A 12510-nucleotide genomic window follows, 5' to 3' on the forward strand; every position below is an offset into this window, starting at 1 on the left:
ATCATTAGGAGAATGATGTGATTGACTTGACCCATTCCGTTAGCTTAGCACACGATCGTTTAGTATTCTGCTATTGCTTTCTTCATGACTTATACATGTTCCTATGACTATGAGATTATGCAACTCCCGTTTACCAGAGGAACACTTTGTGTGCTACCAAACGTCACAACGTAACTGGGTGATTATAAAGGTGCTCTACAGGTGTCTCCGAAGGTACTTGTTGGGTTGGCGTATTTCGAGATTAGGATTTGTCACTCCGATTGTCGGAGAGGTATCTCTGGGCCCACTCGGTAATGCACATCACTTAAGCCTTGCAAGCATTGCAACTAATGAGTTAGTTGCGGGATGATGTATTACGGAACGAGTAAAGAGACTTGCCGGTAACGAGATTGAACTAGGTATTGAGATACCGACGATCGAATCTCGGGCAAGTAACATACCGATGACAAAGGGAACAACGTATGTTGTTATGCGGTCTGACCGATAAAGATCTTCGTAGAATATGTGGGAGCCAATATGAGCATCCAGGTTCCGCTATTGGTTATTGACCGGAGACGTGTCTCGGTCATGTCTACATAGTTCTCGAACCCGTAGGGTCCGCACGCTTAAAGTTCGATGACGGTTATATTATGAGTTTATGTGTTTTGATGTACCGAAGGTAGTTCGGAGTCCCGGATGAGATCGGGGACATGACGAGGAGTCTCGAAATGGCCGAGACGTAAAGATCGATATATTGGACGACTATATTCAGACTTCGGAAAGGTTCCGAGTGATTCGGGTATTTATCGGAGTACCGGAGAGTTACGGGAATTCGCCGGGGAGAAGTATTGGGCCTTATTGGGCCATACGGGAATAGAGGAGAGAGGCCAAAAGGAAGGAGGCGCGCACCCCCCCTCTGGTCCGAATTGGACAAGGGGTGCAGCCCCCTTTTCCTTCTCCCTCTCCCCCTCTTTCCGTCTCTCCTACTCCAACAAGGAAAGGAGGAGTCCTACTCCCGATGGGAGTAGGACTCCCCCCTTGGCGCGCCCTCCTCCTTGGCCGGCCGCCTCCCCCCTTGCTCCTTTATATACGGGGGCAGGGGGCACCCAATAGACACAACAATTGATCGTTTGATCTTTTAGCCGTGTGCGGTGCCCCCCTCCACCATAGTCCACCTCGATAATACTGTAGCGGTGCTTAGGCGAAGCCCTGCGTCGGTAGAACATCATCATCGTCACCACGCCGTCGTGCTGACGAAACTCTCCCTCAACACTCGGCTGGATCGGAGTTCGAGGGACGTCTTCGGGCTGAACGTGTGCTGAACTCGGAGGTGCAGTGCGTTCGGTACTTGATCGGTCGGATCGTGAAGACGTACGACTACATCAACCGCGTTGTGCTAACACTTCCGCTTTCGGTCTACGAGGGTACGTGGACAACACTCTCCCCTCTCGTTGCTATGCATCACCATGATTTTGCATGTGCGTAGGAATTTTTTTGAAATTACTACGTTCCCCAACAGTGGCATCCGAGCCTGGTTTTATGCGTTGATGTTATATGCATGAGTAGAACACAAGTGAGTTGTGGGTGATATAAGTCATACTGCTTACCAGCATGTCATACTTTGGTTCGGCGGTATTGTTGGATGAAGCGGCCGGACCGACATTACGCGTACGCTTACGCGAGACTGGTTCTACCAATGTGCTTTGCACAGAGGTGGCTGGCGGGTATTAGTTTCTCCAACTTTAGTTGAACCGAGTGTGGCTACGCCCGGTCCTTGCGAAGGTTAAAACAACACCAACTTGACAAACTATCATTGTGGTTTTGATGCGTAGGTGAGAACGGTTCTTGCAAAGCCCGTAGCAGCCACGTAAAACTTGTAACAACAAAGTAGAGGACGTCTAACTTGTTTTTGCAGGGTATGTTGTGATGTGATATGGTCAAGACATGATGCTAAATTTTATTGTATGAGATGATCATGTTTTCTAACCGAGTTATCGGCAACTGGCAGGAGCCATATGGTTGTCGCTTTATTGTATGCAATGCAATCACCCTGTAATGCTTTACTTTATCACTAAGCGGTAGCGATAGTCGTAGAAGCATAAGATTGGCGAGACGACAACGATGCTATGATGGAGATCAAGGTGTCGCGCCGGTGACGATGGTGATCATGACGGTGCTTCGGAGATGGAGTCACAAGCACAAGATGATGATGGCCATATCATATCACTTATATTGATTGCATGTGATGTTTATCTTTTATGCATCTTATCTTGCTTTGATTGACGGTAGCATTATAAGATGATCCCTCACTAAATTATCAAAGTATAAGTGTTCTCCCTGAGTATGCACCGTTGCGAAAGTTCTTCGTGCTGAGACACCACGTGATGATCGGGTGTGATAGGCTCTACGTTCAAATACAACGGGTGCAAAACAGTTGCACACGCGGAATACTCAGGTTAAACTTGACGAGCCTAGCATATAACAGATATGGCCTCGGAACACTGAGACCGAAAGGTCGAGCGTGAATCATATAGTAGATATGATCAACATAGTGATGTTCACCATTGAAACTACTCCATCTCACGTGATGATCGGACATGGTTTAGTTGATATGGATCACGTGATCACTTAGAGGATTAGAGGGATGTCTATCTAAGTGGGAGTTCTTAAGTAATATGATTAATTGAACTTAAATTTATCATGAACTTAGTCCTGATAGTATTTTAGCAAATTATGTTGTAGATCAATAGCTCGCGTTGTTGCTTCCATATGTTTATTTTGATATGTTCCTAGAGAAAAATTATGTTGAAAGATGTTAGTAGCAATGATGCGGATTGGATCCGTGATCTGAGGATTATCCTCATTGCTGCACAGAAGAATTATGTCCTTGATGCACCGCTAGGTGACAGACCTATTGCAGGAGCAGATGCAGACGTTATGAACGTTTGGCTAGCTCAATATGATGACTACTTGATAGTTTAGTGCACCATGCTTAACGGCTTAGAATCGGGACTTCAAAGACGTTTTGAACGTCATGGACCATATGAGATGTTCCAGGAGTTGAAGTTAATATTTCAAGCAAATACCCGAGTTGAGAGATATGAAGTCTCCAACAAGTTCTATAGCTAAAATATGGAGGAGAATAGCTCAAGCAGTAAGCATGTGCTCAGATTGTCTGGGTACTACAATCGCTTGAATCAAGTGGGAGTTAATCTTCCAGATAAGATAGTGATTGGCAGAATTCTCTAGTCACCATCACCAAGTTAGTAGAACTTCATGATGAACTATAATATGCAAGGGATAACGGAAATAATTCCCAAGCTCTTCGTGATGCTGAAATCGACGAAGGTAGAAATCAAGAAAAACATCAAGTGTTGATGGTTGACGAGACCACTAGTTTCAAGAAAAACGGCAAAGGGAAGAAGGGGAACTTCAAGAAGAACGGCAAGCAAGTTGCTGCTCAAGTGAAGAAGCCCAATTCTGGTCCTAAGCCTGAGACTAAGTGCTTCTACTGCAAAGGGACTGTTCACTGGAAGCGGAACTGCCCCAAGTATTTGGCGGATAAGAAGGATGGCAAAGTGAACAAAGGTATATTTGATATACAGATTATTGATGTGTATTTTACTAGTGTTCGTAGCAACCCCTCGGTATTTGATACTGGTTCAGTTGCTAAAGAGTAGTAACTCGAAACGGGAGTTGCGGAATGAACAGAGACTAGTTAAGGGTGAAGTGACGTTGTGTGTTGGAAGTGGTTCCAAGATTGATATGATCATCATCGCACGCTCCCTACACTTTCGGGATTAGTGTTGAACCTAAATAAGTGTTATTTGGTGTTTGCGTTGAGCATGAATATGATTTGATCATGTTTATTGCAATACGGTTATTCATTTAAGTTAGAGAATAATTGTTGTTCTATTTACATGAATAAAACCTTATATGGTTATACACCCAATGAAAATGGTTCGTTGGATCTCGATCCTAGTGATACACATATTCATAATATTGAAGCCAAAAGATGCAAAGTTAATAATGATAGTGCAACTTATTTGTGGCACTGCCGTTTAGGTCATATTGGTGTAAAGCGCATGAAGAAACTCCATGCTGATGGGATTTTGGAATCACTTGATTATGAATCACTTGATGCTTGCGAACCATGCCTTATGGGCAAGATGACTAAAGACTCCGTTCTCCGGAACAATGGAGCGAGCAACTAACTTATTGGAAATAATACATACTGATGAATGTGATCTGATGATTGTTGAGGCTCGCGGCGGGTATCATTATTTTCTGACCTTCACAGATGATTTGAGCAGATATGGGTATATCTACTTGATGAAACATAAGTCTGAAACATTTGAAAAGTTCATATAATTTCAGAGTGAAGTGAAAAATCATCGTAACAAGAAAATAAAGTTTCTACGATCTGATCGTGGAGGAGAATATTTGAGTTACGAGTTTGGTCTTCATTTGAAACAATGCGGAATAGTTTCGCAACTCACGCCACCTGGAACACCACAGCGTAATGGTGTGTCTGAACATCGTAACCGTACTTTATTAGATATGGTGCAATCTATGATGTCTCTTACCGATTTACCACTATCGTTTTGGGGTTATGCATTAGAGACAGCTGCATTCATGTTAAATAGGCACCATCTAAGTCCGTTGAGACGACACAATATGAACTGTAGTTTGGCAAGAAACCAAAGTTGTCGTTTCTTAAAGTTTGGGGTTGCGGTGCTTATGTGAAAAAGTTTCATCCTGATAAGCTTAAACCCAAATCGGAAAAGTGCGTCTTCATAGGATACCCAAAGGAGATAGTTGGGTACACCTTCTATCACAGATCTGAAAGGCAAGATATTCGTTGCTTATAATGGATCCTTTCTAGAGAAGGAGTTTCTCTCGAAAGAAGTGAGTGGGAGGAAAGTAGAACTTGATGAGGTAACTGTACCTACTCCCTTATTGGAAAGTAGTTCATCAGAGAAATCTGTTCCTGTGACTACTACACCAATTAGTGAGGAAGCTAATGATGATGATCATGTAACTTCAGATCAAGTTACTACCGAACCTCGTAGGTAAACCAGAGTGAGATCCGCACCAGAGTGGTACGGTAATCATGTACTGGATGTCATGTTACTAGACCATGATAAACCTACGAACTATGAGGAAGCGATGATGAGCCCAAATTCCGCGAAATGGCTTAAGGCCATGAAATCTGAGATGAGATCCATGTATGAGAACAAAGTATGGACTTTGACTGACTTGCCCAATGATCGGTGAGCCATTGAGATTAAATGGATCTTCAAGAGGAAGACGGACGCTGATAGTAGTGTTACTATCTACAAAGCTAGAATTGTCGCAAAAAGGTTTTCGACAAGTTCAAGGTGTTGACTACAATGAGAGTTTCTCACTCGTATCTATGCTTAAGTTTGTCCGAATCATGTTAGCAACTGCCGCATTTTATGAAATCTGGAAAATGGATAAACAAAAATGCATTCCTTAATGGATTTATTAAAGAAGAGTTGTATATGATGCAACCAGAAGGTTTTGTCAATCCTAAAGGTGCTAACAAAATATGCAAGCTCCAGCGATCCATCTATGGACTGGTGCAAGCATCTCGGAGTTGGAATATACGCTTTGATAAGTTGATCAAAGGATATAGTTTTATACAGACTTGCGGTGAAGCCTGTATTTACAAGAAAGTGAGTGGGAGCACTACAACATTTCTGATAAGTATATGTGAATGACATATTGTTGATCGGAAATAATGTAGAATTATTCTGCAAAGCATAAAGGAGTGTTTGAAAGGAGTTTTTCAAAGAAAGACCTCGGTGAAGTTGCTTACATATTGAGCATCAATATCTATAGAGATAGATCAAGACGCTTGATAAGTTTTTCAAAGAGTACATACCTTGGCAAGATTTTGAAGTAGTTCAAAATGGAACAGTCAAAGAAAGAGTTCTTGCCTGTGTTGCAAGGTGTGAAATTGAGTAAGACTCAAAGCCCGACCACGGCAGAAGATAGAAAGAGAATGAAAGTCATTCCCTATGCCTTGGCCATAGGTTCTATAAAGTATGCCATGTTGTGTACCAAATCTATTGTATACCCTACACTGATTTTGGCAAGGGAGTAAATAGTGATCTAGGAGTAGATCACTGGACAGCGGTCAAAATTATCCTTAGTGGAATAAGGATATGTTTCTCGATTATGGAGGTGACAAAAAGGGTTCGTCGTAAAGGGTTACGTCGATGCAAATTTTGACACTGATCCAGATGACTCTAAGTCTCAATCTGGATACATATTGAAAGTGGGAGCAATTAGCTAGAGTAGCTCCGTGCAGAGCATTGTAGACTAGACATAGAAATTTGCAAAATACTTACGGATCTGAATGTGACAGACCCGTTGACTAAAATTATCTTACAAGCAAAACATGATCACACCTTAGTACTCTTTGGGTGTTAATCACATAGCGATGTGAACTAGATTATTGACTCTAGTAAACCCTTTGGGTGTTGGTCACATGACGATGTGAACTATGGGTGTTAATCACATGGTGACGTGAACTATTGATGTTAAATCACATGGCGATGTGATCTAGATTATTGACTCTAGTGCAAATGGGAGACTGAAGGAAATATGCCCTAGAGGCAATAATAAAGTTATTATTTATTTCCTTATATCATTGATAAATGTTTATTATTCATGCTAGAATTGTATTAACCGGAAACATAATACATGTGTGAATACATAGACAAACATAGTGTCACTAGTATGCATCTACTTGACTAGCTCGTTGATCAAAGATGGTTATGTTTCCTAGCCATAGACATGAGTTGTCATTTGATTAACGGGATCACATCATTAGGAGAATGATGTGATTGACTTGACCCATTCCTTTAGCTTAGCACACGATCGTTTAGTATTCTGCTATTGCTTTCTTCATGACTTATACATGTTCCTATGACTATGAGATTATGCAACTCCCGTTTACCAGAGGAACACTTTGTGTGCTACCAAACGTCACAACGTAATTGGGTGATTATAAAGGTGCTCTACAGGTGTCTCCGAAGGTACTTGTTGGGTTGGCGTATTTCGAGATTAGGATTTGTCACTCCAATTGTCGGAGAGGTATCTCTGGGCCCACTCGGTAATGCACATCACTTAAGCCTTGCAAGCATTGCAACTAATGAGTTAGTTGCGAGATGATGTATTACGGAACGAGTAAAGAGACTTGACGGTAACGAGATTGAACTAGGTATTGAGATACCGACAATCGAATCTCGGGCAAGTAACATACCGATGACAAAGGGAACAACGTATGTTGTTATGCGGTCTGACCGATAAAGATCTTCGTAGAATATGTGGGAGCCAATATGAGCATCCAGGTTCTGCTATTGGTTATTGACCGGAGACGTGTCTCGGTCATGTCTACATAGTTCTCGAACCCGTAGGGTCCGCACGCTTAAAGTTCGATGACGGTTATATTACGAGTTTATGTGTTTTGATGTACCGAAGGTAGTTCGGAGTTTCGGATGAGATCGGGGACATGACGAGGAGTCTCGAAATGGCCGAGACGTAAAGATCGATATATTGGACGACTATATTCGGACTTCGGAAAGGTTCCGAGTGATTCGGGTATTTATCGGAGTACCGGAGAGTTACGGGAATTCGGGGAGAAGTATTGGGCCTTATTGGGCCATACGGGAATAGAGGAGAGAGGCCAAAAGGAAGGAGGCGCGCACCCCCCTCTGGTCCGAATTGGACAAGGGGTGCAGCCCCCTTTTCCTTCTCCCTCACCCCCTCTTTCCTTCTCTCCTACTCCAACAAGGAAAGGAGCCCCCCTGGCGCGCCCTCCTCCTTGGCTGGCCGCCTCCCCCCTTGCTCCTTTATATACGGGGGCAGGGGGCACCCCATAGACACAACAATTGATCGTTTGATCTTTTAGCCGTGTGCGGTGCCCCCCTCCACCATAGTCCACCTCGATAATACTGTAGCAGTGCTTAGGCGAAGCCCTGCGTCGGTAGAACATCATCATCGTCACCACGTTGTCGTGCTGACGAAACTCTCCCTCAACACTCGGCTGGATCGGAGTTCGAGGGACGTCATCGGGCTGAACGTGTGCTGAACTCGGAGGTGCCATGCGTTCGGTACTTGATCGGTCGGATCGTGAATACGTACGACTACATCAACCGCGTTGTGCTAACGCTTCCGCTTTCGGTCTACGAGGGTACGTGGACAACACTCTCCCCTCTCGTTGCTATGCATCACCATGATCTTGCGTGTGCGTAGGAATTTTTTTGAAATTACTACGTTCCCCAACACTATCGTCCTAGGGAATATCAAGAATAACAAAGTCCGTTAAAATAGTAACGTTTGCAACCACAACAGGAACATCCTCACAAATACCGACAGGTATAGCAGTTGATTTATCATCCATTTGCAAAGATATTTCAGTAGGTGTCAACTTATTCAAGTCAAGTCTACGATATAAAGAGAGAGGCATAACACTAACACCGGCTCCAAGATCACATAAAGCAGTTTTAACATAATTTCTTTTAATGGAGCATGGTATAGTAGGTACTCCTGGATCTCCAAGTTTCTTTGGTATTCCACCTTTAAAAGTATAATTAGCAAGCATGGTGGAAATTTCAGCTTCCGGTATCTTTCTTTTATTAGTAACAATATCTTTCATATACTTAGCGTAAGGATTCATTTTGAGCATATCAGTTAATCGCATACGCAAAAAGATAGGTCTAATCATTTCAGCAAAGCGCTCAAAATCCTCATCATCCATTTTCTTGGATGGTTTGAGAGGAAAAGGCATGGGTTTCTGAACCCAAGGTTCTCTTTCTTTACCGTGTTTCCTAGCAACAAAGTCTCTCTTATCATAACGTTGATTCTTTGATTGTGGGTTATCAAGATCAACAGCAGGTTCAATTTCTACATCATTATCATTACTAGGTTGAGCATCATCATGAACATCTTCATTAAAATTTTCACTAGGTTCATGTTCATTACCAGATTGTGTTTCAGCATCAGAAATAGAAATAGCATTTGGATTCTCAGGTGATTCAGCAATAGGTTCACTAGGAGCATGCAAAGTCTTATCATTTTTCTTTTTCTTCTTTTTAGAAGAACTAGGTGCATCAATATTATTTCTCTGAGAATCTTGCTCAATTCTCTTAGGGTGGCCTTCAGGATACAAAGGTTCCCGAGTCATCTTACCAGTTCCAGTAGCCACTCTACAGCATAATCATTTTTCTTACTATTCATTTCATTGAGCAAATCATTTTGAGCTTTAAGCACTTGTTCTACTTGAGTGGTAACCATAGACACATGTTTAGTAATGAGTTTAAGTTCACCTCTAACATCAGCCATGTAACTACCCAAGTGTTCAATCATATAAGCATTTTGTTTTAACTGATTAAAGCTGTTAAAAAGCACTTCATAGCTGAGCATCTGTTCAGTGATCAGCATCAAGATGGTCCACTTTTCAGCTGGCACCAACGCCATTCATATGTGGACAGCAGTTTTGTGGAAAGGGAGAAGGAGACTGAAGCAAATAACTCTGCCGTAGCCAGATCAAGTTCTGGATAGACAATTGTAGGCACTGTGAGTTACAACCAAGTAATTTTGTAGTTTGTTAGATCCAATGAATCCACATCGTTAACTTATGAAACAAAAATGTAGAACTTTCTCCTCCCCTCAATTTACCAAATAGCTAAAAAAACAAGATTGACCTAATTTTATGTTTGTTGCAGATTGAAAAGGATCCATTGGCTTGTATTGGCTCTCCAGACATCAACAAGCTCTCGGTGGACAAAAGCACCATTCTGACGAGACAACAGCTGCAAGCCCACAGAAGTTAATTACCAGCATCGTCCTAGGCATGCTGAGAAAACTATGCTATAAATTCTTAAGGATCAGAAGAAGCGGCATTTTATATGGCAACTTGAACGTGATTTCTGCTCTTATATTCCATAGGTTCCCGTGTTCTTAGAGTCATTGGGAAATGGGCACTAGAAGTCTTATTGCCTAATGTGTCTCCTTGGTTGTTGGACCTTCCTAAATTGAATATGCAGATACCACAATGTACTTGTTGGACAACGCTAACGCCCACACGTGTGGTGGAAGCTAAACCTGCCCACACGCACTATAACACACAGAGTACGCCATGTCACCGCATGGATGCATGTGGAAATCTTTTTGGATTTTCAGTTTTTAAAATGTTTTATCTCTTAAATGAAAAATCCGATTAAAGATCCGTTTTCACAATTAAATCCCTCGCGACGAGATCTTCGAAACTAGATCTCATATCAATATATTTCGACAAATTTTTTTTGGTTAAAAGTTGCCATGTCTATTGCACATGAATTGCCATGATGTTTACACTAAAATTGCCATGATATGTTTCAGCTATTTTCTTCTACATTTAAAAGTAATTTTGACATATTATAAAATGGGGAATTAAGAAACTAGACTTGCCATGCACCATAAACTAAAATTGCCATGGTTCATACAAAAAAATATTTTCATGCTCAAAGTACTGGAATTGCCATCATCAAAAACTAAAATTGCCATGATCTACAAACTAAAATTGCCACATGGCAACTTTAGTTTAAGCACTATGGCAACCACAGTGTAAACATCATGGCAACTTTTGGGCAAAAAAATTCGTCAAAACATATCAACATGGGGTCTAGTCTTGAAGATCTCGTCGAGACGGATTTAATGGTGAAAACGGATTTTTAATTCGCTTTTTAAATTAGGAGATAAAGCATTTTTAAACCGAAAACCAAAAAGATTTATGCTGATGTCATCTATTCATACGTGGCAAAATGATTGGTGATGGAGGCGTGTGGGCGGTGTGCAAATGCCCACACGTGTGGGCGTTAGTTTTTCCGTTTCTTAATGCATTCTCTTGAATTTAGTAAGTATCCTAAATTTAACATAGAGGCTTATATTCCTAGAAAACTCGAAGATGCTTGGGAACCAATAATTAAAATTTGCATAGGTCCATACTATTGTAATGTTTTATGTGATTTGGGTGCTAGTATTTCTACTATGCCTAAAATACTTTTTTATATGCTTGATCTTCGAAATATGGAACCTAGCAATTTGACCATTGACCTTATCGATTCATCTAGTAAGAAATCTCTAGGAAGAAAAGATGATCGATGCTAAGGTTGAAGTGCAACTGAATATTATTCCCACTGATTTTATTATACTTGATATGAAGTGTGATTTTACTTGACCTATTATTTTGGGTAGACCTTTTCTAAGAACTGTAGTGCCACGTTTTTCTCCCCTAACCTAGGCGGTTAGGATAAACTCTCCCCTCTAGACTTCAACGGCGAGCCCATGGACTCGCCTCCCCTCTGCCTGCCGCTCTGTCAATCAATGGCGGGAGGGGAATTCCGGTGCCTCCATTGCGGTTAGTAGTTTAGGTCGGGTTTTTTTAGTCCTCGCGGGTGCGGCGCTCAGGCAGATGGCGACGCTTCTTCTTTGAGTTTGTCTTCCAGGCTCCGATCTTCCTCGAGTTCGTCCATCTAGACGTAATCGACTGAGCTCCGGCATAGATTCCTGCTGTCTACTTGGGGCGTGAAGTTAGGGTTTCTCGTTATATGGTGAGATTTGGTGTTAGGTGCTTCAAATCTATGCAAGGATTCAACGGTGACGACTGCAGCTCCAGGGCACTGGTCCTTAGGGGCACGTGCACGAAGACTTTCTGGCTGTCATCGACAAGGTCAAGCTGGCTCCGGTAGGGGAGCAGCGGCAGCGCGCGCGTCGGCGGCTCGTTCTTGCGGCAGTAGTGGTCGTTTGGTAGTCTTGGAATATGGATGTAATTTTTATTATGTTTGAGATGCTAGGTACTTCCGGTGAACTTTTATAATAGATCGGATCATTTTTTTCTCGAATATGCACGAGTGTGCATATCATATATTAAAGAAGGAAAGGCATAGAAAGCCTCCACCAGTCAATTACAAGTGTGGTGATTACTCACACATATGGACACCACCACTCCACCTAGTACACATTATACTACTCTTCCCCACTAATCCACCTCGCTAAACCCGCAAGCACGAAGTCAACATTGCCTTTCATAAGTCCCGAACGCGCCCAAGTCCTTCCTTCCGCCTCTATTCTTCGCATGAGCTGGTGGATCGATGGCAACTCGCCGTCAAACACCACAGCGTTCCGATGCTTCCACAACTCCCACAGTGCCAGTAGTAAAACAACATGCAGGTCTTTTTTGACCACCGTATTCAACCGTTGCTTCGTACAGAGCCAAGATTGTAGTGTATCCTGCGGGGTTGGCGTCCACTCAGGCTTCCCCAACGCAGTGCAGACCGCCGCCCAGATTGTCCTGGCGAAGACACAGGTTAGCAGCACATGGTCTATTGTCTCCTCCTCTTGGTCACAAAGTGGGCACTTGTCCTGATGTGGCAACCCCCTTCTAGCAAGCCGGTCGAACGTCCAACATCTGTTGCGCAAAGCCAGCCACGTAAAGAATTTGCATTGTGACGGAGCTCG

Source organism: Triticum aestivum, chromosome 5D (assembly GCF_018294505.1).
Source record: "Triticum aestivum cultivar Chinese Spring chromosome 5D, IWGSC CS RefSeq v2.1, whole genome shotgun sequence".
In the NCBI taxonomy this organism is placed as follows: Eukaryota; Viridiplantae; Streptophyta; class Magnoliopsida; order Poales; family Poaceae; genus Triticum; species Triticum aestivum.